Raw genomic sequence first — 20,333 nt, 5'->3', positions numbered from 1 at the left:
GTTCTTGTTGTGGCTCAGCGGTTAGCCAACCCGACTAGCATCTATGAGGATGCAGGTTTGATCTCTGGCCTCACTCAGTGGGTTGGGGATCTGACATTGCCGTGAGCTGTGGTGTAGGTCACAGGCGCAGCTCAGATCTTATGTTGCTGTGGCTGTGGTGTAGGCAGCAGCTATAGCTCCGACTTGACCCCTACCCTGGGAACCTCCATATGCTGTGGGTGCGGCCCTAAAAAACAAAAAGACCCCCCAAAAAATGAAAAAAAAAAAAAAGATTCCGGGTGCACAGAGGTCTTCCAGGCATCTTTAAAAGCAGTTTATGTCCGCAGCTCTCTTGTGGCTCAGTGGGTTAAGAATCTGGCATTGTCACTGAAGCAGCTCAGGTCATTGCTGTGGCATGGGTTCAACCCCTGGCCTGGAAACTACCGCAGGCACGGCCAAAAAAAGAAAAAGAAGACACAAGGAAAAGCACTTGAGGTCCTGTTACTTTTGTGGGGCTGGGAAGCGTCCTGGGAGCCAGAGGGCAGATGGGCCAGCGCTGGCTGTCCGGGCGGTGGCTTCCAAGGGTTAAGATCCTCCAGTTTGTCATCGAGGGCCCCTTTCTACACTCAGAGGCTGTGGTCTCCCTGGCAGCTGTGTCTAACGGCCAAGAATCTTCCAGGACTCAACGGCCTTTCTTCTGCCCTGAGGCGCTGAGGTGTGGTCCTCGCCCCTCCCCCTCCGACCCTCTCTGCTAGGTCACCAGGCCGGTGTGCGAGCAGCTGGTGGCGGGGGGACAGGGCTGCAGCCAGCAGAGGCCCGGCCTGTTGACCAGCCTGTCAGAGAGCAGATGTCTCCTCGGGCGGCGGGGATGTGCGGCCACCGCTCCGGGATCTGAGTGGCTGTGGGTCCACCCGTGGCTCTGGCCTGGCTCTGGCTGCGTGATTTTGAATGAGGTCACAGTTGGCTGGTCCTCCTCAGGACCCACCTTGTCTGCCAACATCACCCTGGAGATGGACTTTCTAGAAAGGCTGATTATCTCAGTGTCACAGGTTCCCCAGGAAGTGGCTTTCGTGTGTCCCATGCAGCTTGGAAACTGGACGAGACGTGAACCTTGTATCTGTCTGAAGACACCTGCTTGGGGACAGCCTCCTGGGATGCCCCACTGACCTGTCCCAGCCTTTTCCAGAGCTTTCTCTGTTGCCCAGGTGTTGAGGGACCACAGAGCAGCACCTCTCGCCACCCTCCCCCCCACCCCGGGGAAGCTCATGCTCTGAGGGAAGTTGAGCAGACCCCAGGATCTTCTCTGCCCCTGGGATGCCTCCTGGACCCCCCGGGACCACACCTGCCCCTCTCCCACTTCCTCAACACTCCTCGTGTACCGGGATCTCTGTACCAGCACCTCCCTCGGGCCACTGTCACTGCTGATGGCGAAGACCCATTTGTAACGTGTCCCTTATGAATAGAGACCAAGGAGTTCCCATTGTGGCTCAGCGGAAATGAACCCTACTAGTATCCATGAGGATGCCAGTTCAATCCCTGGCCTCGCTCAGTGGGTCAAGGATCTGGCATTGCTGTGGCTGTGGCGTAGGTCGGCAGCTGCAGCTCTGATTCGACCCCTTGCCTGGGAACTTCCACATGGTGTGGCTGCAGCCCTAAAAAGCAAAAAAAAAAAAAAAAAAGAATAGAGACCAGGATTTGAGAGGGGTCCCCAGTAGAGCTTGTGCCCTCCGTTGCGCCACACCAGCCTCTAATAGCAGCATTCATTTCCCACATATTCATAACATTTACCAAAGTCTCTCCGGATATCACAGCCTTTCTGGGATGCAGGTGCTGTTAGCATCCCCATTTCACAGGTGAGGACACTGAGGCATTAGAAGGCCAAGGGACCTGCCCCTGTCACTCGGCTGCGAAGTGGTGGCTTGGGGCCCCACATCGGCTGCCATTGTGGTCACCGCCTCAGCTGGCAGGTTCAAGGTGTAGGAGCCCCGGGGTTCACTCGGATGGGGTCTTGGAGAAGTCAGGTCCGGGATGGAGGTTCCAGGACCACGGCTTCCCAGGCCATTTCCTCTTCTCCGCTTGCTTTTCCTTATTAATAATATTTTTATTCAAATATTATGATCTGGGGGAGATCCCAGAACTGACCCCTCGGGAGTTAAAACGGAAGAATTAGGACACAGCTTTGGGTCCAGAGCAGCACTGACTGGGAGCACGCAGACCCGAAGGTCTTCTGTGGCTGCGGCACATCCTCCTCCTTCCAGAGGGTCTGTGCCAGCGTTGGGGGGGCTTTGGATGTTATTGGGCTGCATTTTGTCATCTTACCTGAGATTTCTTTCCTCCAGTTGTCACTTTCCCAGCTGGCGGCCTCCCCACGGTCCCCGGCCCAGCGTGGCTCGGCTGAACCGCGCTCCCAGCACCGCGGGAGCCCCGCGCTCTCCCAGGCCCCAGGGGTGAGTACCGCCACCCCCCCCACGGCTCCCAATGCCTGACTTCAGCTGAAGTCCTTGACTTTGCGAGCTGCCCTGGTCTTTGGCGAGATGGACGAGACCTTCAAGGTTCTCTGGGATGCGGCCGTGGGGACGGGGCTAGACGTTGGCTGCCTCCTTCCTGCTTCACCTACTTGCCACCATCCTGTCTTGGTGCCCAGTGGGCGTTTGGTCAGGGAGCTTTTCCTGCACGGTGCTTGACCGAGGCTTTTGCTCTGCTTGAAAAGACACGGTTAAAGGCCCCCTGGCCTCTGACCACAGGAGGAAAAGGGAATTTTCCCCGAGGACGTGAGTAGTGGTCAAGCCAAGCTGCCAGCTCCCGCCTAGGATGCTCGCCTTGCTGTTGGAGCATCTTGAAGCAAATGGGCTAAAAGAGGTCTCTTTCCTCCTGACCTTGGGGTTCACCTCGAGCTTGCTGGCTCACCTTCAGTCTTACCCTGACAGCCTGTCGAGGAAGAACGGCTCCATATAATTCCTTATTTGAAAACCCTCGTGGCACTGTGAGATGCCTTATTCTAAAATAAAGTCGGGGCACGGGTAGTTAGCCTGCGTCTCTTCTCACTGGTGCTGGGGCCGTGTTCCTTGTCCCCTGTCACATGGGCCCCTGGGAAGCTTGAGAAGCGAGCATCCTGGACCCATCAAGCCCTTCACTTAGACGGTCGTCTTCCACTTGGGAGGGACGTGGGAGGCGGGGGCAGGCGAACACCTAGAGCACGCGGGTGACGTGGCGACAGGGGAGCGTCTGCACATGCGCAGCGGCCCTGTCCCCTGGTCTGTTGTGTGTTGTTGGAGGCAGTTTCATCTTCTGTCCTGCAGACGTGGTTTTGATATTAACTTGCCTTCTCGGGCATCAAATGTCCCATGTGCTACTGACCTGTTCACAAAATCGATGACTCCTTCCTCGTTGCTTTTCAGCTCACATAAAATACAGGCTACCCAGGTAAATTTGAATTTCCAATCAACAATAACTTTCAAGGATAAGTATGTCTCGGATAGTGAGTGGGATATACTTATACTAAAACTATTCAGCGCTCACTTGGAATTGCAAGGCGGCTGAACCCCCTGTGTTTCTTCTGCCTCGTGACTGAGGCAGTTCATGGATGAGCCCCATGGCCCAGTGTCCTTGGTGACAGGTTGGGATCCTGGCTGGCCTCACTGGGGGGCCTTATTTTGTTGGGCAGGAGTTCCCCCTGGAGGGCAGGATCTCTCACCTGGAAGCCGACCTGAGCCACACGGCCTCGGGCCTGGGAACGTCCACTGCTGAGCCGTTGCAGGAGCTGCCTTTCATGCCGGTACATGCCCCGATCGTCGTGGGAACCCAGACCAGGAGGTGAGGCCTGGGTCTGGGAGGCACCTGGCCGAGTGCTGTGGGATCCAGATGGCAGGCTTCCTGGAGACGGGGTCCTGCCTCTGGGCCGACCCTCCCCGAAGGCTGGCTCAGGAGGCTTTCTGATCCAGCTCTGGAGGGAAGCTCTCAAGAGCCGCCCTGGCGCTGCTGCAGTCTGCTGGCTTCCCCGAGATTCTGGACGCCAACAAGCAACCAGCCGAGGCCGTGAACCCTACAGATCCCGTGAAGTTCAACCCTCAGAAGGAAGAATCAGACTGTCTGCAAAGCAATGAGATAGTGCTACAGTTTCTTGCCTTTAGCAGGTAACCTCTTATATATTTTGTCTGTTACTCTTCACCTGGCTTTTGCATTTCTTTCATTGAGAAGCACGTCTGTGTGGTTCTAACCTAGCAGGATTCTACGATCAGGTCTTTAAGATGAAGACCTTGGATTAAGAAGTGCCCTGTCTTTAGTTCCGTTTGGCTAGGACCCACCCAGTGTCGTCCAACCTGCCTGGATCGATCTTCTGTGGTCCCTAATTAAACATGGACAGGGAGTTCCCAGGTGGCTCATGCAGGTTAAGGACCCGGTGTTCTCACTGCCGTGGCGTGGGTCATAGCTCTGATGTGGGTTTGATCCCTGGCCTGAGAACTTCCACATGCCAGAGGCACAGCTAAAACAACAGCAATGAAACAGTAACAACAAAAAAACATGTGGACTTGGAATTCCCACTGTGGTATAGCGGGTTAAGGAGCCAGCGTTGTTTTTGTAGCAACATGGGTTCGACCCCTGGCCTGGCATAGTAGGTTAAGGAGCTGGCGTTGCCGTAGCTATGGCTTGGAATCGACCCCTGGCCTGGGTGTGGCCATACAAAAACAAAACAAAACAAAACAAAACAACCTCCCATGGACAGTGTGTTGGCCGGTCCTTGGGTATTGGTGGCACTCTGAGACCAGGGTGTTCTGGCCACGTCTGAAGTTAGGGGGGATGCCCGGCAGGCTTCCTGAGGTTACAGTAGGGCTGAAGGAGGTGACCTCCCACCCGCTCTCTCCCCATGAGGGTAACGAAAGCCCAGGTTCTCCGCCTGGACACGGCGTTAACTCAGAGCTGTTGTTGGATCCAGGGCGTCCCAGGAAGGCCAGGCAGCCCCGTGGCCGAAGACCGTGTACTTCACCTTCCAGTTCTACCGCTTTCCCCCCGAGACCACGCCGCGCCTACAGCTGGTGGAGCTGGAGGGGATGGGGGAGACCAGCTCTGCCCCCCTGTCCCACATCCTCGTCCCGATCCCCAAGGACGGTGCCTTCGAGGCGGGTGAGTGCCGCGTACCTGGCAAGCGTGAGACCCACTGCCACACTGTCTGTGGGTTTTATGATTTAAAAGATGTTGGACAATGAACGCTGTCAAACACACACGGAATAGGAGAGGCTAGGGTGATGAATTGGTGCTCGTGCCCCGCAGCTCTGGGTACCAGTGACTTCGACACCCAGATCCCTCCCCACACCTGGGTTATTTGAAGCAAATCCCAGACATTATATACTTTTCTTTATAGGTATTTCTTTATGTATATCTAAGGAAGTAGGAGTTCCCATTTTGGCTCAGCGGATTAAGAACCTGACACTGTGTCTGTGAGGATGTGGGTTCGATCCCTGGCCTTGCTTGCTGGGTTAAGGATCTGGTGTTGCCACACGCTGTGGCATAGGTCACAGATTCTTCTTGGATCTGGCATGGCTGTGGTGGAGGCCCGTAGCTGCAGCTCTGATTTGACCCCTAGCCCGGGAGCTTCCATATGGCGCAGGTGCAGCCATAAAAAAGAAAAAGAAAGAAAGTAAAGTCTTTTTTGGAAAACAAACTCAACGCTATTTTCCTGCTTAAAAATGAAGAATGCTTAATATCATCGAATATCTAGCCAAGGTTAATGTTTCCTCAATAACTTCATTTTTAATGGTTTGTTCAAATCAGGATCTCAGTAAGGTCACCCTCAGTCTCTGTAGTTGCCCAAACCTTCCTGTCTGTGTTTTTTTCACTCTTTCCCTGTAAAGTTAAACTTTAATTTGCTATGTGGCAGCAGCTATTTGCACAGCACCTGCATTTGTCTAGGTCTTTAATAATCCAGGGGTGATTTAAGTTCACTGGCGCGAGTGTGTAGCTTATATGCAAATATTCTGCCTTCTTCTCTAAGGCACTCGAGGGCCTCTGGATTTCGGTGTCCTTGGGGCTTCCTGGCGCCAGTTCCCTGTGGACACGGAAGGACGACCCTATAACTAACTGTCTCTGTGGGGCACCGTTTTCTTGAAGCTTTTTTTTTTCCCTTCCCATCCTTTCACTCTTAGTCTATGTATGTCTTCAAAGGCTAAAGCGAGTCTCCTGAAAGCAGCTTATTGTTGGATATATATGTATATTTTAATCCATCAAGCTGTTGTCTATCTACTCATTGGAGAGTTTAATTCATTTGTAGTTAAAGTAATTATTGATAGGGATGGATTCATTATTGCCATCTTGTTCATTGTTTTCTGGCTGTTTTATAGATCTGTTTTTGCTTATTTCTTATCCTGATGTCTTTTTTTAGGGCTGCATCCATGGCATATGGAGGTTCCCAGGCTAGGGGTCGAATTGGAGCTGTAGACACCGGCCTACACCACAGCCACAGCAATGGGGGAACCGAGCCAGGTCTGCGACCTACACCACAGCTCACGGAAATGCCAGGTCCTTAACCCACTGAGTGAGGCCAGAGGTTGAACCTGTGTCCTCATGGATACTAGTCAGATTTGTTTCCAATGAGCCACGATGGGAACTCCTTTTTTATTTTAACTTCAGTGTTTATTGAAGTAGAGTTATTTTTATTTTTTATTTTTTGGTCTTTTTGCCTTTTCTAGGGCCGCTCCTGCGGCACATGGAGGGTCCCAGGGTAGGGGTCGAATCGGAGCTGTAGCCGCTGGCCTATGCCAGAGCCACAGCAACGTGGGATCCGAGCCTCATCTGTGACCCACACCACAGCTCACGGTAACGCCAGATCCTCAACCCACCGAGCAAGGCCAGGGATCGAACCGGCCACCCCATGATTCCTAGTCAGATTCGTTAACCACTGGGCCGTGACGGGAACTCCATTGAAGTAAAGTTTTGAAAAATTTAATTTTAGCATAGATGCTTTACAATGCTGTATTAATCTCTGCAGTACAGCAAAGCAGTTCAGCCGTACATAGACACGTAGCTGTTCCACACAGGTGGTCACAGAACATCGAGTAGAGGTCGCTGTGCGCCACAGTTGTTGTTGTTTTCACTGTATTTGTTGACGTAGCCACGTTGCTGGTCCCCTAGAGCGTCTCACGTTCTGGGCTCTGGTTTTGCAGCCCAGTGGTGAGGTTTGTGATATTCCTCTATGCCGTTTTTCCTGTGCACTGGCACTTAGAGCTAGTTGCATGCTTTCTGTCTGGGGCAAGGATTCTCTATAGCTGGCAGTGCGTCCCCACCCTGCAGCAGTGGGACATCCGGTGGCTTCTTATGCTCCAACAGGGGCCGTCGGGACTGCTGCTCATGGACTGATCACTTCATCCAAGGTTGCCCAGTGGGGACGTTTGCTTCTACAGTATGTCTTTCTCAGCTGGAACGGTTCCTTAGAGAGAAACTGCTATCAAGTATTTGGTGACCTTGAGGTGCAGCTCATAATGGAAGACAGAGTAATGCTTCCGTCTTCCCTTTATTTTTTAAAAATTTATTTTGTTATTATTTTTGGCTATTCCCATGGCGTGCAAAAGTTCCTGCGCCAGGAATCCAACCTGCCTTACAACAGTGACCCAGGGACAGTGCTGGATCCTCAACTGCCAGGCCACCAGGGAACTCCCGCAAAGAACTGATTTTGTGTGGCCTGTGAGGAAGGGATCAGGGTTGGTGACCTTCATAAAGAATCCAGAGAGTTAACAGGGCATAAAAAAGATTTGAAAAGTGTGGGCCCCACACCCACCCAGCTTAAAAAACAAGCCAATTTCCAGCCTTGAATAGTTATCTTTAGCAAAATGATGTTCCCACGGACCGGAATTTGGTTTTGCTGGAGACGGCAGCAGAGACTTGGGGGGTCAAGGGTGGAGAGGAAAGGCCTTGGTCTTGGCTCCGCCATGCAGTTGCCCTTTCTTGGTGGCACTGGGGATGTCGTCTTCTGGCAGAGTGTGGGCAGCCCCGACCACTGCTTCCTGGTTCTTGTAGGGGGCACTGCTTCTCCCCCATCCCCCCAGGTTCATGAGCTGGTGCCCAGAGTCCATGATGTGGCTCCCACTGTGGACACCTCTCAGCGGCTCGTGCCAAGGAGCTGCCACATCGGCTCCAGTGGAACCCGAGGCCTGTGGGCCTGGCGGCTGCCTCCACCACACCATTTGTTGTTCCACGTTGTGAGTGGAATTTCTTTTTTCTTTTGTTTTCCTTTTTTTTGCTTTTTAGGGCCACTCCCACGGCACATGGAGGTTTCCAGGCTAGGGGTCCAATCAGCTGTAGCCACCGGCCTACACCGCAGCCACAGCAACGTGGGATCTGGGCCGTGTCTGCAACCTACACCATAGCTCACGGCAACGCTGGATCCCCAACCCTCTGAGCGAGGCCAGGGATCGAACACGCAACCTCATGGTTCCTCATCGGATTCGTTTCTGCTGCGCCATGACCGGAACTCCTGTTTTCACTTTTATGTTTGCGTTCTTGTGTTTTGATTTAAAGTGTTGGCATGTTGACCTGGCTCAGAACATACAAGGGCCCTGAAATGTGCCCTCAAGGCTCCCTTCAGCCCTCCCCTGCTCAGCCTTCCGGGCAACAGTTTCTAGTTTCCCAATTCCCTTTCTATTGTTTTTGTTTGTTTTGATTTTAAAAATAAGCAAATATTTATATATATTTTTCTTTCTTACCTTCTTTCTTTCTTGTTTTAATGGCTGCACCCGTGGCATATGGAAGTTTCTGGGCCGGGGATTGAACCCACTGCACTGGGCTGGGGACCAAACCCGAGCCTCCACAGCAACCTGAGCTGCTGCAGTCGGATTCTTAACCCACTGCACCACAGTGGGAACTCCTATGTATATTTATATATGTATATTTCTTCTTATTCAACAGGTAGGGTACCAGGTACACATTTTTACTGTTTTTTTTTTCTTTTCTTTTTTTTTTTTTTTTGCCTTTTAGGGCTGCACCTGATGCATATGGAGGTTCCCAGGCTAAGGGTCCAATCGGAGTTATAGCTGCTGGCCTTACGCCATAGCCACAGCAACTCGGGATCCAGTGGAATTTCTTTTTCTTTTTCTTTTTTTTTTTTTGCTTTTTAGGGCCGCTCCCACAGCACATGGAGGTTTCCAGGCTAGGGGTCCAATCAGAGCTGTAGCCACTGGCCTACACCGCAGCCACAGCAATGCGGGATCTGAGCGTCTGTAACTTACACCGCAATACCAGATCCTAAACCTACTGAGTGAGGCCAGGGATCGAACCCGAATCCTCGTGGATCCTAGTCGGGTTTCTTACCCTGAGCCACGATGGGAACTGCTTTTTTCAGTTAACTTTTCATCCTGAGCTCCCCCCTCTGTGGAAACTGTCTGCGTGATTTTTGCAGCTTCATCAGACTGTGCTGAATTCGTGTCCTGCGGTTGATTCAACCATCATCCTACAGATGGACGTTCGGGTCTTTCCAGGGTTCTGCTCTTTCAGACGATGCAGGCATTTTCTGGGTGTAGAGGGGTGTCCCGGGCAGATTGCTGGCAGGGGGTTTATGGGGCCCAAGGACCAAAGGCTTCAGCCAGGGGACGACATTGTCACCTCCCCTCTGTGCCTGCAAACTTTTGGCCTCCCCCACAAAATGGGTTCTTAAATTTCAGATGTTTACAATCTGACGGATGTGAGATGGCTCTTTTCTCTTTACTAGGACTGAAGTTGAGCATCTTTCGTCTTTATCTGCAAACTTCTATTCATACCTTTTCCATGTTTCTATCAGGTTTTTCATCTGTTCTGGAAACTCTATTAGGTTGATTAGCTGTTGCCTGTGATACAAATTGCTAATATGTTTCCTCCTTTGTCATTGGTCTTTTTGCTTTGCTTACGGTGACTTTTACTCCATAAAGGAGTGACTTCCCTGTAGTCGAATGTGCCGGTCTTGTTACTGCTTCTAGATTCTTAAGTCCTAGATGCAAAGGCGTTTCTCCTCTCCTCGCTCATGAGGAGGCTCATGCGTGTTTTCTTCTAGGACTTGTAGGTTTCATTTTTTACATTTAGATTTCTGATCTGTATGTAGTTTATCCTGCTGTGTGATGGCAGGTTGGGGTCAGTTTTATCTATTTCCAAATGTCAATCCAGTTGATCTAGGACTGTTTATTAAAAAGTCAATCTTTTCCCCCCAGTGCCTAGAGAGCCATTCTTATCATCGTATACTAAAGGGTTTTTTTTTTTTTTTTTACTACTTGGATTTATTTCTAGATTTTCTTTTTTGTTCCATTAGACCAGAGGTTGTCAAACTGAATTCTGTTAAGGGTAAGCTTATAAATATTTTAGACTTTCTGTGTTCCCATGTGATCTCTGTGTAATCATTTTCTTTTTTTTTTCTTTTTTTATTTTCCCACTGTACAGCAAGGGGGTCAGGTTATCTTACATGTATACATTGCAATTACAGTTTTTCCCCCACTCTTTCTTCTGTTGCAACATGAGTATCTAGACATAGTTCTCAATGCTATTCAGCAGGATCTCCTTGTAAATCTATTCTAGGTTGTGTCTGATAAGCCCAAGCTCCCGATCCCTCCCACTCCCTCCCCCTCCCATCAGGCAGCCACAAGTCTCTTCTCCAAGTCCATGATTTTCTTTTCTGAGGAGATGTTCATTTGTGCTGGATATTAGATTCCAGTTATAAGTGATACCATATGGTATTTGTCTTTGTCTTTCTGGCTCATTTCACTCAGGATGAGATTCTCTAGTTCCATCCATGTTGCTGCAAATGGCATTATGTCATCCTTTTTTATGGCTGAGTAGTATTCCATTGTGTATATATACCACATCTTCCGAATCCAATCATCTGTCGATGGACATTTGGGTTGTTTCCATGTCCTGGCTATTGTGAATAGTGCTGCAATGAACATGCGGGTGCATGTGTCTCTTTTAAGTAGAGTTTTGTCTGGATAGATGCCCAAGAGTGGGATTGCAGGGTCATATGGAAGTTCTATGTATAGATTTCTAAGGTATTTCCAAACTGTTCTCCATAGTGGCTGTACCAGTTTACATTCCCACCAGCAGTGCAGGAGAGTTCCCTTTTCTCCACAGCCCCTCCAGCACTTGTTATTTGTGGATTTATTAATGATGGCCATTCTGACTGGTGTGAGGTGGTATCTCATGGTAGTTTTGATTTGCATTTCTCTTATAATCAGCGATGTTGAGCATTTTTTCATGTGTTTGTTGGCCATCTGTATATCTTCTTTGGAGAAATGTCTATTCAGGTCTTTTGCCCATTTTTCCATTGATTGATTGGTTTTTTTGCTGTTGAGTTGTATAAGTTGCTTATATATTCTAGAGATTAAGCCCTTGTCAGTTGCATCATTTGAAACTATTTTCTCCCATTCTGTAAGTTGTCTTTTTGTTTTCTTTTTGGTTTCCTTTGCTGTGCAAAAGCTTTTCAGTTTGATGAGGTCCCATGGGTTTATTTTTGCTCTAATTTCTATTGCTTTGGGAGACTGACCTGAGAAAATATTCATGATGCTGATGTCAGAGAGTGTTTTGCCTATGTTTTCTTCTAGGAGTTTGATGGTGTCCTGTCGTATATTTAAGTCTTTGAGCCATTTGGAGTTTATTTTTGTGCATGGTGTGAGGGTGTGTTCTAGTTTCATTGCTTTGCATGCAGCTGTCCAGGTTTCCCAGCAATGCTTGCTGAATAGACTTTCCTTTTCCCATTTTATGTTCTTGCCTCCCTTGTCAAAGATTAATTGACCATAGGTGTCAGGGTTTATTTCCGGATTCTCTATTCTGTTCCATTGGTCTGTCTGTCTGTTTTGGTACCAGTACCACACTGTTTTGATGACTGTGGCTTTGTAGTATTTCTTGAAGTCTGGGAGAGTTATGCCTCCTGCTTGGTTTTTGTTTCTCAGGATTGCTTTGGCGATTCTGGGTCTTTTGTGGTTCCATATAAATGTTTGGATTGTTTGTTCTAGTTCTGTGAAAAATGTCATGGGTCATTTGATAGGGATTGCATTGAATCTGTAGATTGCTTTGGGTAGTATGGCCATTTTTACAATATTGATTTTCCCAATCCAGGAGCATGGAATATCTTTCCATTTCTTTACATCTTCTTTGATTTCTTTGATTAAAGTTTTATAGTTCTCGGCATATAGGTCCTTTACCTCTTTGGTCAGGTGTATTCCGAGGTATTTGATTTTGTGAGGTACAATTTTAAAAGGTATCGTATTTTTGTATTCCTTTTCTAATGTTTCATTGCTGGTATACAGAAATGCAACTGACTTCTGAATGTTAATCTTATATCCTGCCACTTTGCTGAATTTATTAATCAGTTCAAGGAGTTTTGGGGTTGAGTCCTTAGGGTTTTCTAGGTATAGTATCATGTCATCTGCATACAGTGACAGTTTTATCTCTTCTCTTCCTATATGGATGCCTTTGATTTCTTTTGTTTGTCTAATTGCTGTGGCTAGGACTTCCAAAACTATGTTGAAGAGCAGTGGTGAGAGTGGGCATCCCTGTCTTGTTCCAGATTTGAGTGAGAAGGCTTTCAGTTTTTCCCCATTGAGGATTATATTTGCTGTGGGTTTATCATAAATGGCTTTGATTATATTCAGGAATGTTCCCTCTATACCCACTTTGGCGAGGGTCTTGATCATAAATGGATGTTGAACTTTGTCAAATGCTTTTTCTGCGTCTATTGAGATGATCATATGATTTTTGACTTTTTTTTTGTTAATGTGGTGTATGATGCTGATTGATTTGCGTATGTTGAACCATCCTTGTGAATCTGGGATGAACCCAACCTGGTCATGGTGTATAATTTTTTTGGTATGTTGTTGGATTCGGTTGGCTAAGATTTTGTTGAGAATTTTTGCATCTATATTCATCAATGATATTGGGCGATAGTTTTCTTTTTTGGTGGTATCTCTCTCTGGTTTTGGAATTAGGGTGATGGTGGCCTCATAGAATGTCTTTGGGAGTATTCCTTCAACCTTTTGAAAGAGTTTAAGGAGGATGGGCACCAATTCCTCTTTATATGTTTGATGAAATTCACCTGTGAAGCCATCTGGTCCTGGACTTTTATTTGTAGGGAGTGATTTTATGACCTCTTCAATTTCATTTCTAGTGATCGGTCTGTTCAGTTGGTCTGTTTCTACTTGATTCAGTTTTGGCAGGCAATCATTTTCTTCTTCTTTTTTTGCTTTTTGTTTTTCACAATCCTTAAAAAATGTAAAAGCCATTCTTAGCTGACACCTGGGTTGGTGGGTGGGCTGTAGTCATCAGACTCTTCATTAGAACTGTCTGTCACTATACGAAGGTCATGCTGTTTGATCAGAGGTGTTATATTTTATTTTATTTTACTTATTTATTTTAATTTTATTTTTTGGCTGTGCCAGTGGCATGTGGTAGTTCCCAGGCCGGGGATCGAACCAGTGCTATAGCAGTGACAATGTCAGGTCCTTAATCTGCTGAGCCACTGGGGAACTCCTGTTATGTTCTTTTTTGTGTGGTTGTCACAGACATTCTTGCTGGTTTAGTTATCGTGTCTTTCCATCTGCTCATTTCCATCTGCTCATTTCTGCTTTCCTGTCTTCTGAAGACACATAAGTGAAGATACTTCAAATAGGTTTTGCTATTTTCTTGTTTTCTAATAAATTAAAATGGGCATTTGTTTTTATTATTACCTCCCTTCTGCTTTCTTTATGGTATTCTCTATTGTTATTTTCCTAATTTGTTTGAGTTGCTCAGTTCATTTATTGTATTTCTTTTGTTCTTATGGATATAAAGTATTGAAGGCTATGAATTTTCCTTTGATTACTGCTTTATGTTTTGATGATTCTTTTTTTCGAAAAAATTTTTTTTCTGGCTACACTCTTGGCAGGTGGAAATTCCTGCGCTAGGGATCCAACCTGTGCCACAGCAGTGACCTGAGATGCTGCAGTTACAATGCCAGATCCTTAACCTGCTGCACCACAAGGGAAATCCCTGGCAATTCTGATAAGCAGTATTTTCATTATTATTATTCTAGAAAATCTGTATTGATTGTGTTTTCCATTTGATATAGAATTATATGAGACTGGAGTTCCCTTGTGGCTCGGTGGGTTAAAGATCCAGTGTTGTCACGGCCGTGGCCTGGATCAGTTCTGAGGTGTTGGTTTAGTCCCTGGCTCAGTGCTTCGAACTTGACCTTCCATGTTTCCTGGTCCTCATTCCAGTCCCCGCTGCACCTTGAGGAGCCAGCCTTGGGGCTCCCACCTCTAAGTGGGTGTCATGAGACTGACCAGATGCCACAGGCCACTCAGTTCTCAGAGCTGGCAGATGGGGCTGGGGCAGGGCAGCAAGTGTCCTTGGCCTCCACTGGCCCTGTGACTTGGTCTGCTCTCTTGAGATGTGACACTGGGGACAGGCCTGGCATGGGTGGCGTCATTCCCAGCCTCTCTCATGGCCTTTGTGCTGACTGCTCACCCTTCTCCACCCTGGCAGGTGCACCTGTCAGCGCCCCCCCCCCCACTGTGGCCAGAGCAAGGCCTCGAAGCTGGTCCTCACTCTGTGTCCCTTTGGGCCTACCAGGCACCCCCCCCATTCCCCCTCAGTGCCCAGAGGGGTGTCCTTTCCTGACCCACTTCACTGTCCCCCTCTGTCCTGACCTTGAGGTGTGTGGAGGGGCCGCTGTGTGGGCACCCCCAGGGTGAGTCGGCTGCAGGTGGGGGAGGGTCCCAGCCTGTCAGGAGCCTGGAGCCGAGTACACATGGCCTCCCCCCGGGGTTAGTGTTCTGCTCGTGGGGCTGCGTCTCTCCTGCTGCGTTGCTGATGGAAAGGCAGAAATGCTGTCTGCATGCGTTTCCCCCACGTTGCTCCTGCCTTTTAACTAACGGTTCAGTAGTGACCCATGGTTTCAGTAACATGCTCGTCCAATTCGGGTTAACGATGCTGCCACTTGGAAAAGGTGAAGGCGGGGGCCACAGTCTGGCTCCCTTCCCTTCATGAGAACCCCGATTCCAGGAGCAACCTCAGGGCCGCCGGGCGTGGTGGTGGTGGTGGGGGGTCTGTGTTGTTCCAAGCTCCGTCTCAGATGGAGTTCAGCATGTGTGCGTGTGTGTGCATGTGTGAATATCTGTTCTGACAGAACACGCACATGACATTTCTCCCTAAATCCCACGCACTCAGGGTCATCCTCCATGGTGGGCCCATAAGGGGACTTGATTTTTGTCCAGCGTAGACTGTGTCACCAGGACTTGGTGACAAACTTGAGTCTTATTTGGGGAGGTGTTTTTTGGTAAATACTGTAAAGAAATGCACTCCTGAGCACGCCTCTTCACCTCATTAACTTGGTTATCTTATAATTCTTTTTAAATTTTGTTTTACTTGTTTATTTTTAAATTTTTAAATGTTTCCTGTTGTAGTCGGTTTATAGTGTTCTATCTTATAATGTTTTTGAGGAATGTGTTTCTTAAGCTGTAGCTCTAAGAGTGCAGGTGACAAGGGATTCCATTTCTCTGGGCACATGGGGGGCCTCTTTGAACAGGGTCTCCTGGCTTCCAGCGGACGTATGTGGTGGACCCCGCCTTCCTGAGACCCGGGGAGCAGCGCTGGTTCACCCGCTACCTGGCCGCACAGACCCTGCAGGTCGACGTGTGGGATGGAGACTCCCTGCTCCTCGTGGGCTCCGCCGCCGTCCCCATGAAGGTAGTGCCTCCGTGTCCCTCCCGCGGGGCTGTGGCGCAGCCGTGTCCACCATTGCCCCCTCCTGGGCATCGTCCAGTGGGCTGGCAGCTTGGTTCACAAATTCCAAACCCCGCCGAGTCCTCTCCTTCCCCAAAGGAGAGATTTTCCCAGGGTCTGAAGTCCTAACTGGGTCCTGTCTGCTCAGTTATCACTTCCTCCTGGAAAGCGACCTGCTGGGTAATGTCACCTCCCGACCCTGCGATGCTGAGGGTGGAGGTTCCCTGAGAGCAGCTCCGGGTCGACCTTGTCGCCCAAGGGCCTGGCCCATCCATCAGATCTGCCCTCACGATGGAGGAGGGATGCATGGATGGTGGGGTCTGAACGTGTTTCTGCTGCCTGGTCTGTTTCGTGAATTGGGCTTCCCTGATTCTAAGTGGAATGAGAATCTAATTCTTCTCGCCGTGCTCCCGTTCCTCACGTGCTGAATGCTAGGTCTGTGTTAATTCATATTCCTCCTGGAGTTTGTCCCCAGACCTCTCCTGCTGCATGATTAGGGCTCCAGAGGGGTCACAGGCACTGGTGCTGTCCTGGCAGTTTTGCTCTCCGCCTTCGGGAGGGGACACAGTGCCATGCCTGTGGCGCCAGGATTGCTGGCCTTCCTCCCCGTCTCTTTAACCCACGCGGCTGTCTTCCTGGATTCCAGCCTCTGGCCCCCTCAGCTTCCCTGTCTGGGCTAGAGCCGGTCCCATCACCCCTGCTCCTCGTCTGCCGCCTGCTCCCCTGGCTCCCTCCCTTGGACCCCCGGCTGGGGCAGCCCCGGCCCCTCCCCCCAGGGCAGTGGGAGGAAGCAGGGGGCCTCGAGCGCGCAGAGCGCTGGGGTGGGGCCTGCAGGTGATGCTCTCACTCCGCATCCTGGTCCCCAGGGTCCCACAGGGTCATCAAGGTCTGTCTGTCTGTCTGCCTCCCACACTGGCCGGTGATGTCCTGGAGTCTGGAAATGGGGAATAGGACTGTCCCAGCCCCAGCAGGGCTCTGAGCCGCCATGGGCAGGGCCTGGCTGAAAGTGGATGGAAGGAGAGGCGGGGAGGTGACCGAGGCGAGAGGAAGGAGGGGTTGCTGCCGGTTCCCGTTGCCCCTTCTCTGGGTCCTCAGCCTGGACCGGCCCTGAGGTCGACTGCCCTGATCCTCAGTGGAGAAGCCGAGGCCCAGGGCCACGCTGGCACCAGGCTTTCTGCCCAGGTCTGATGCCACCATTCAGGTTTCTGAGTCAGGGGTGGGCAGATGTGGAGCGGGGCGGGGTGCCTTCGTACTCCGGCCTTGACGGGGTATTAGCCTTAAACCCCTGCATTTTCCTCAGCAAAAAGCGATACCTTCTCTTTTTTGGCATCTCCGCTCCTGAGCACCGGGCCCTGCTTCTTGCGTTGGCCAGGCACCCCTGGAGGGGTCTTCACGCTGCCCGGCCACCGAGGCTCCCATACCTTGAACTTGCTGGCGTTTGGTGGGCGAGTGCTGCTGAGGAGGGGGGGAGTCTCTGCAGCTGGAAGCCCCCAGACCTGCTAAGGAGGCATGAGGGTGGGCGCATCCACCCCAGGGGTGGGTAGCAGGATAGGGCTGGAGTGGTGGTGCATGAGTTCCAGAAGCTGGACCTTTATCTGGCCTCAGGCTCCTGTTTTTGTGTGACAGCCACCGTCGAGGCCCAGCGACCTTCCCAGGTCCTCCGGGGAGAAGGGGCCCAACTGGCCCGAGGTTGGTCCGCCAGCCTTCCCGGCGGCCTCACTGGCAGAGAAGTGAGGGTCAAACCTGATGGGCAGAGAAGAGGTGGGGTCGGGAAGGTCCTGATGCTGCCCGGTCTGCCCTGCCGGCTCTGACCAGCCTGGGCCTGGCCCAGAGGTGCTCTTGGCCCGGTTCCAGCCACCCCGCAGCCCCTCCTCAGACCCCGCTGCCCACCTTCCAGCCACCCTGAAGCCCACTGCTCCCAGCCCAGCCTCATGTCCCCCGCCCCCTTCCCTGTCCAGAGGTGCGTCTTCGTCCTGAGGGGTCCAGTGGAGACCCCAGGGCCCCCACTGGTGTGGAGCTGGGCCTGCTCAGCACCCCTCCCTCCATTCTGTGTTCTGTCCCTGCATCCTCTCACCCCAGGGGGTCCATGACAGTGGGTGGCTGCCAGGCCCTTCTGTGCGTCCCGGGGGTGTGCTCGGGGGTGGGGGAGTCTGCTTGTACTTAATTAGAGAGTTTGTGGGAAAGGCCGGTGTCCAGGGCGCGGGCTTTCGGAAGCAGACGGCCTCTGCCTCGGCAGCCCTCCCATTTGTCCTTTCTCCTCTGCAGCACCTCCTCCGCCAAGGCCGGCCGGCCGTGCAGGTCTCGCATGAGCTTGAGGTCGTGGCGACCGAGTACGAACAGGACGCCGTGGTGGCGAGTGGGGACATGACGCGGTTTGGCAGCGTCAAGCCCATTGACGTGCATGCAGTGGTGAAGGGCCGGCTGCACCTGACCTTAGCCAATGTGGGTAAGAGTCCCGGGCAGCTCTGCTCTGGTTTCTTAGGCGGCCGCTCTTCTTCCCATTTGGCAGTGGTCACATCGTGGCATCATCACGCAATAAGAATTCAGAAAAGCTTTCATTGGTTTGACCACTACGTCTGTCCTTGACCACTGAGTATCCGTTGTTCACTGAGCATCTGCCCTTGACCCACAAGTCTGCCCTTGACCCCTGAGTCTGCCCCCTTGGCCACTGAGAATATCCTTGACCACTAGGCATCTGTCATTGATCGCTGGGCGCGTGCCCTTGACCATGGAACATCTTTTCTTGACCACTGAGCCTTCCCTTGACCCGGAGCCTGCCCTTGGCCACCGAGCCTGCCTGGCCCCAGTTGTTTGATGTTGCTAATTTCTGGGTTTGGGATCACAAGCTGTCTTGGTCTTGCCCATACTTTGTTTACTGCCCACGGGGCTCTTGGGGACAATCCTCAAATAAAGTAACTGGTTCCAGGAGAGAGTTTCATTGGAGATTCAGCCCACAGAGGCGAGAAGAGGAATGTTTCTGAGCTTCCGCACAGCTTGGGAATAGAGACTCACAGGGACGCGCTTTGTCAGAGCCTGGGACTTTGACCTTCCATCAAACAGTGTCCAAGAGCCGCTGGCCAGAGACGCCGAGGAAAGCTCCGATCCTCCTTCTTCCGTGCCCACCACCAGGGAGCTCGGGCTGGGTGTGGCTGGGACGGTCCTGTCTGGACATTCCGGAGGCTCCACTGTGGCCCCTGATGGGACAGGGGACGTGAGGCCGGCATGCCAGCCTGTGCCCACCTCGGGGCCAAGGGCCAGTGTGAGCCCTTGGGGCCAGTGACAAGCCCACTTCATCTCCCTCGAGGGAACTGTGGAAGGATCGGAATTCTTCTGGGGAAAATCGAAAGCAGGACAGAGCCGAGCCGTCTGAGGTTTCTGGAGCCACGTCTGGAGGGATGGGATGTCAACCTCCGTCATTGTGCTGGGGAATTTTCCATTCCTTAAAAGCCAGCCTGATTTTCAAGCCTCGAGCCCCGTGGGCCACATCGCCCTGCCGACGGCGCGGCGGCAGGCAGGGCTGGGGCGGAACGGGCGGGGGCGCGGTGCACAGCTCATTAAGCCGGGTTTGAGGTTTCTGCTCGCTTGTTTACAAATGTAGGATCCAAGGCCGTCTTGAAAACAGACAATATGGAAACAGCAAAACTCAATTAGGTTCTGGGGAAATAAATGAGCCGCATGTGAGAAGCAGACATTATTCAAAAGCTCTGGCGACCGAGGGAGTTGCTAGAAGCCTTCTTCTCCTTCGAGATTGTGTTGGTTATTTTTATATTTAATTCACCAGCCCACAAATGTGCAGTGACTCCAGGTTTTAAAATCTTATCTTCAGAAGAAAGATTAGCTCCATTATATGTTATCTTAAATTGTCATTTTCATACTTTGCCTGCAAGAGAGAGATAAGCTCGTGAGAAGGAGGCTGAGACGCGCCGCCTGAGAGGCTCTGAAGCCGGTGGGGAAGGCAGGGATTAACACGGGGCAGATGCCGCCTGCCACACACTTGGGCGACGTGGCCACGCTGTGCTTTCCTCTGGACACGTGGCGTTTGGGGTGGCGGGGGGAGTGTTGTGGCTCTTATTTCTGTATAAAACTGGTGGTTCTGCCCCGAAGGGCAGTCGCAGGCCAGCAGATCAGGTGATGGCTGGACGGCTCCCCGTGCCTCTGCATTCACAGCCTCTGTTCAGATGTGAGGCTGCAGGTCCAGGCACCGGCCACCCACACCCCGCTCTCCTGGGAGTCTTCCCAGGAGGAGGGCCGACCCTGTGCTTGGTGGCTGTCTGCTCAGACAAGCTTTGTGGTGCTCTCAACAGCCTCTTTGGTGGCTTCCAGTGATGGTTCACCCTTCAGATGTCGCGAGAGCCGTGTTCCTGCCTTTTATGCCAGCCATCCTGGTTGTGTGTGTGACTGTTGTTCCCGCAGGAGCCCTGCTGTCCCCGTACCTGCAGGCGTCCTGAGGGGCCTCCCCCCAGAGGCAGGGGCTGCACCCTCAAGTGCCTGCGCTCTCAGGGTGGAAGGAGAACCGGGTGGTGTGGACTCTGACAGATGCCCCTGGTTGGGAGTCCGAGGGCAGCGAGGTGCTCTGCTCCTGTGCAGGAGGTGGGGCAGCCACCCGGCTGCGGTGGGAGCCCCGAGGATTTGGAGGGACGCTCTGCCCC

At 51.4% G+C, this 20,333-nt stretch overlaps 1 long non-coding RNA gene across 8 annotated transcripts in view; it reads left to right on the top strand.

Annotated features, from left to right (window-relative positions):
- NPHP4 overlaps nucleotides 1-20,333 on the top strand; it is a 112,964-nt gene that overhangs the window by 75,730 nt on the left and 16,901 nt on the right. For 7 of the 8 annotated variants that reach the window (XR_002344866.1, XR_002344865.1, XR_002344862.1 and 4 more), the window contains 6 exons: nucleotides 2,319-2,426; nucleotides 3,644-3,792; nucleotides 3,921-4,112; nucleotides 4,913-5,100; nucleotides 15,488-15,648; nucleotides 17,950-18,130. This is a non-coding gene — a long non-coding RNA (nephrocystin 4). The remainder of the gene's footprint in view (nucleotides 1-2,318; nucleotides 2,427-3,643; nucleotides 3,793-3,920; nucleotides 4,113-4,912; nucleotides 5,101-15,487; nucleotides 15,649-17,949; nucleotides 18,131-20,333) is intronic. The other variant, XR_002344867.1, reaches the window with a different exon arrangement.

This window comes from Sus scrofa, chromosome 6, assembly GCF_000003025.6.
Source record: "Sus scrofa isolate TJ Tabasco breed Duroc chromosome 6, Sscrofa11.1, whole genome shotgun sequence".
In the NCBI taxonomy this organism is placed as follows: domain Eukaryota; kingdom Metazoa; phylum Chordata; class Mammalia; order Artiodactyla; family Suidae; genus Sus; species Sus scrofa.
Note: the sequence above shows the minus strand (reverse complement) of the source record. Positions and strands in the feature narration are given on the sequence as shown.